Source organism: Lampris incognitus, chromosome 19 (assembly GCF_029633865.1).
Source record: "Lampris incognitus isolate fLamInc1 chromosome 19, fLamInc1.hap2, whole genome shotgun sequence".
Lineage (NCBI taxonomy): Eukaryota > Metazoa > Chordata > Actinopteri > Lampriformes > Lampridae > Lampris > Lampris incognitus.
The window spans coordinates 21,493,608-21,499,607 of NC_079229.1; positions in this window are offsets into that span (position 1 = coordinate 21,493,608).

Consider the following 6,000-nt stretch of genomic DNA (forward strand, 5'->3'; position numbering starts at 1 on the left):
AGAGCGAGAGAGCTAGAGAGAGAGAGTGAGAGAGGTATAGAGCGGTACATATAAAGACGAACGGGGAGGGAGGGAGAGAGATGCCGTGAGAAAACAAATCAAGACAGAGAGAGAGAGTAAGAGGGAGGGACAGAACTGAGAGACGGACGTAAAGGGAGGGGGGGGGGGGAGGAACGAAGACAGAGAAATAAAGAGGACAGGGAAAGAGAAATAGACAGAGAGGGGAGAGGGGGAAAGAGAAAGGGGGACGAGGTAGCAATTAGAGAGATAAAGAGAGACACTGAAAGAGAGCCAGACATGAGAGAGAGAGAGAGAGAGAGAGAGAGAGAGAGAGAGAGACCTTGTCCTTTAACTAAGTCTTTCATGATCCAATTTTTCATTCACATTAAAAGAAAAACAGTGGTATTAACACAGATGCTCCAATACATATTGAATAACAATCCCCATACACAGCAAAGACAAACATACAGACCCTTTTTCAGAAATTAAGAACAAGTAATTGGTTTTCTACAGTGCAGAGAACATCTCCATGTCTCCAAACAGAAACAAACTCTTCCAAGCTTGAAAGAGAGAGAGAGACAGAGATAGACAGACAGACAGGCAGAAAGAGAGAGAGAGTGCAAGAGAGAGACAGAGAGAGACAGACAGACAGAGAGAGTGCAAGAGAGAGAGAGAGACAGACAGGCAGAAAGAGAGAGACAGAGTGCAAGAGAGAGACAGAGAGGGACAGACGGACAGGCAGAAAGAGAGAGAGAGACAGAGAGGGACAGACGGACAGGCAGAAAGAGAGAGAGAGTGCGAGAGAGACCAAGCAAGAGAGAGAGAGAGAAAGTGCGAGAGAGAGCGAGAGAGAGAGACTGCGAGAGAGAAAGTGCGAGAGAGCGCAAGAGAGAGAGAGTGCGAGAGAGAGAGAAAGCAAGAGAGTGCGAGAGAGAGAGTGCGAGAGAGAGAGAGCAAGAGAGAGAGTGCGAGAGAGAGAAAGCAAGAGTGCGAGAGAGAGAGCGAGAGAGAGCAAGAGAGAGAGAGAGCAAGAGAGAGAGAGAGCAAGAGAGAGAGAGTGCGAGAGAGAGAGAGAGCAAGAGAGAGAGAGTGCGAGAGAGAGCAAGAGAGAGAGAGAGCAAGAGAGAGAGAGAGAGAGCAAGAGAGAGAGTGCGAGAGAGAGAGAGAGCAAGAGCGAGAGAGAGAGAGAGATGGGCACCATTAACTCCCACTGCGCCGGTGTTGCTTAAAACAGGGAGGGTTATCTGAAAACAAACCAACCGAGTCCCCCGTGAACATCAGCACTCCTGACTGTGCGAGCTCACTGAGGCAGGAGAAGAGTGTGTTTATTGGTATAAGGCTCCTACAGATGTAACAGAGGTGACTAGGGAGCGCCAGCGTGCCCTTCCTCTGAGATGTTTGCTGTTTCTAACTTTTCGTGACACGTTCCTGAACAAGCCTCATCATACAAGCTGGTGAGATAAGAACCAGAGGGGTTCTGGGTGGCGTGGAACGGGGAGGAACAGAGAGAATCAGAGACAGACTGACAGACAGAGGCAAACGGGTAGGGATGGGGGAAGAGAAGGAGTAACGGAGACAGAGAGACAGACGGAGAGATGCGCTTCAAGTCAAAGGTCAAACCAGGTAAAGAACAAGAAGGCTGTGTGGCCTACAGGGAGAGAGAGACGGAGAGGAGAAAGACAGGGAGAAAGGTAATGAGAGGTAGAGAAGTAGACAGAGAGAGGTAGAGACATAGAGAGAGGTAGAGAGAGAGAGTGAGCGAGAGAGGTAGAGAGCGAGACTGGTAGAGAGGACAGGTAGAGAGACATAGAGAGAGGTAGAGAGAGTGAGCGAGAGAGGTAGAGAGTGAGACTGGTAGAGAGAGGTAGCGAAAGAGAGCGAGAGGTAGAGAGAGAGAGAGAGAGACCGGTAGAGAGAGATAGACAGAGAGAGGTAGAGAGAGAGAGCGAGAGGTAGAGAGAGAGAGAGAGAGAGAGAGAGAGAGAGAGAGAGAGAGAGAGAGAGAGAGAGAGAGAGAGAGAAGAGCATCAAGTCTGCGCTGTGCTAAACCAGGAAGTGATTTATGAGGTCTGAGGAGTTTGGGGTTAAATGAGCATCACTTCCAACATGCACACTCATACACACAAACATATACACTTTCAAAAAAATTAACGACTCACCTGTGCATGCGCACACGCACACACACACACGCACACACACACACGCGCACACACACACACACACACACACACACACACACACACACACACACACACACACACACACACACACACACACACTCTGCTCTCTTCTAATTAACCAAAGGGAATCATGAAATCATCCTGTATAAGGAAGCCAGGGCATATTTTGGATGGCGGACAAAAGCAATGGCTCCTCCAGTCATATTTTATCCTTAATTATAGTGTTTTGGTGATACTGGCTGTTTTTATAAGGCCATATGGATTGGGTTGAAGCAGGCTGCAGTGATCACAGACTAGACATATGGTTGTGTGTAATCACCGCAAGGTTCTAGCAAAGGACAAAAAAAAGCAGCCTTGGCACAAACACCTCAACACAAGCAAAACACTTGTTTCTCCCGTGTAGCCGTTCTACTGAATGTGGTTTTTATTTTTTATTTTTTTTTGTGGATTTCCCTCCCCCCCTTTTTTTCTCCCCAATTGTATCCGGCCAATTATCCCACTATTCCGAGTTGTCCTGGTTGCTGCTTCTCCCCCTCTGCTGATCCGGGGAGGGCTGCAGACTACCACATGCCTCCTCCCATACATGTGGAGTCACCAGCCGCCTCTTTTCACCTGACGGTGAGGAGTTTCACCAGGGGGCTGTAGCGTGTGGGAGGATCTCGCTATTCCCCCCGGTTCCCCCTCTCCCCTGGACAGGTGCCCCGACCGACCAGAGGAGGCGCTAGTGCAGCGACCAGGACACACACCCACATCCGGCTTCCCACCTGCAGACACGGCCAACTGTGTGTCTATAGGGACGCCCGACCAAGCCGGAGGTAACACGGGGATTTGAACCGGGATCCCGGTGTCGGTAGGCGACGGAATAGACCGCCACACTACCCGGACGCCCTTTCATTTGTATTTGTACACAGTCGTTCAGGGATTTTTTTTTTCAAATACAATTTTCCCCATTTTTTTTTTAAAGGAATATCAGTCAAACACCAGTCGAGGCAGCGTGCACTGACAGAGATGTTTAGCGATGGTGTGAATCCACATGGGCGTGCCTTTATCTCACTCACCTGTTCCTGTTGTCTTAACAACCATACCGGCCGCCGGCTGACACTGGCGTGATGTCGCTGACCTCCCGCGACCCCATTTGTTTCACCCGCCGGTGTCTGATGTAGTGATACGCCTGTGTCTGCTTTATCAGTCCAGGCCCGTCTCCCCTGACTCCTCCACCTTTACAACTTCACAAAGGGCCCTCAAGGAAACCTACCCTGATGCACGCACACACGCGCACACACACACACACACACACACACACACACACACACACACACACACACACACACACACACACACACACACTTATGTACACACATCCTGATATCTTGGCCTAACACGCCTGTCATAATCACTGTCATGTCATGTTGTGCGCTGCCATATCCGGCACATCTCCAGAAGAGGCCTGGAAAATGAGGTGCTCTTCTAGGCCTTGTGGTTCCCTAACCGCGCTTCCCCGTTTTCCCATTAAGCCCGGCCGTCATCCTGTCAAGTTATAAGCCGAGGAAGTCCGCCTAAGCAGACACTTAATTTGTCTTGTTTTGTCATTAGCTCGGTGACCACGGAGTGACCCACAAAAACATGCCCTCTCATCGATTTAATGCCACTCGCTACATGGCAGTGATGTATAACACAGCAGCCCTCATTTTCAGTTAAAAATCATCTGAAAGGACTTTGCATTGCAATGTGTGTCACAGACACGTTGACAAGACACAATGGACACTGCGACTGACAAGTAGGACTGACGGCATTTGATATAGTGCGTCTTCACTGCATGGAGAACTCAACAGACACGCAAGGTGTGCAATGATATACTCTTGTTTAAGTGCTGGCTCTGTACACAACATGAAGGGCTAAGCCATCCGCACAAGCGCTCTGTTCCTAGTACCTTCTCCTCTGGGACACTTTCCTTTTTTTTCTTTTTTTTATCCCTCCACCCCCTTTTTCCTCCCCAATTGTCTCCGGCCAATTACACCACTCTCCCGAGATGTCCCGGTCGCTGCGCCACCCTCTGCCGATCCGGGGAGGGCTGCAGACTACCACATGCCTCCTCCAATACATGTGGAGTCACCAGCTGCTTCTTTTCACCTGACAGGGAGGAGTTTCACCAGGGGGACGTAGCGCTTGGGAGGATCACGCTATCCCCCCAGTTTCCCCTCCCCCCTGAACAGGTGCCCCTACCGACCAGAGGAGGCGCTAGTGCAGTGACCAGGACACATACCCACATCCGGCTTCCCACCCGCAGACACAGCCAATTGTGTCTGTGGGGACGCCCAACCAAGCCGGAGAGAACATGGGGATTCGAACCGGCGATCCCCGTGTTGGTAGGCAACAGAATGGGACACTTTCCTGACTAAATTTCACACTCCAGTCAGATGCTGCTATTACAGTCTAGCTGACTGAAAAGAGGAAGATGACTGTTACCAACGGAGTTGGCCAAAGTGTGCGAAGGTATCATTCTTGCTCACTTTTTTTTCTAGAAGTTTCCGGATACGTGACATGAGGTTGACGCCGACTTTATTTCAGACGTTATTCAGCCTCCATACTCTCTGCATACAGTTGCCAGGCAACAAAAGGGCAATTAGGTGAAGGCGGCGGTGCAGAATGCAGGTCCTTCTACAGGGACTTGACAAGTGTAATGAAGAAACCCGGTGAGAGTACAACTGCCAAAAAAGACACACGTGCACACGCACACACGCCCACACAAATGCAGAAGCTTGATGTCAGCAGATCAAAACGACAAAACGAGGGCAGAGCGGCGGGATGGGGACTTTTCCTTGGGTTTTTAACGACTCCCACATATTAGACAAGAAGAACAGAGCAGGCTTTGATATCGCTGCATTTAAAGTTGTTAGCGTTCTCTAGTAATGTGCTTTCGGGATGATTTAACCTACTGACCTCTCTTGAACATGATGCCGCTCGACAGCGAGCGGTGACAGTCTGCCATAGTGTGCAAGTAAGTCTCCCAATTTTCTCTGACACCAGTGAGACGTAAGGCTGTTTGGTTTGGCTTTTCTGCATGGCACAATGTTTGCAACTGATTCATTGCTTCATTTTTTTTTTTTTTTTACAGCGGAGACAGTTTTTCTTTGGATGCCCAGCTGAGAACACCCAGTGGGTTTTTTAGGGCTTAGCTTAGAGGCTGAATAAGTGGATGAGAAGTTTATGGAAACTTTTGCACACTCGAATCTTTTATTGCTTGTTTCATCCGAGGTTCAAAGGGCCCCGTTCATGCTCCCCGCATCCACGCCGGTCACAAGACTTTACCGCCGATACACCGACACGAGGTAATGTTTAATATAAACATCGAATTGTTTCTTTTGCAGAAAGCATTTAGTGCCCCATAAAGCTAAAATGGCGAGATGTGAAAGCAAAGGGGCCTGTTAAGATGTTATTAAACTATCAAACAGCACGGATCCAGGTTCACTTTCTTTAAACCCCCCCCCCCGTCTTTTCTCCCCTATTGTATTTGGCCAATTACCCTACTCTTCTGAGCCGTCCCGGTCGCTGCTCCACCCCCTCCGCCGACCCAGGGAGGGCTACAGACTACCCAATGCCTCCTTCAATGCATGTGGAGTCACCGTCGCTTCTTTTCACCTGACGGTGAGGAGTTTCGCCAGGGGGACGTAATGCGTAGGAGGATCACGCTATCCCCCCCCCCCCCGAACAGGCGCCCCGACCAACCAGAGGAGGCGCTAGTGCAGCGACCAGAACACACACCCACATCTGGCTTCCCACCTGCAGACACGGCCAATTGTGTCTGAAGGGACGCCCGAAC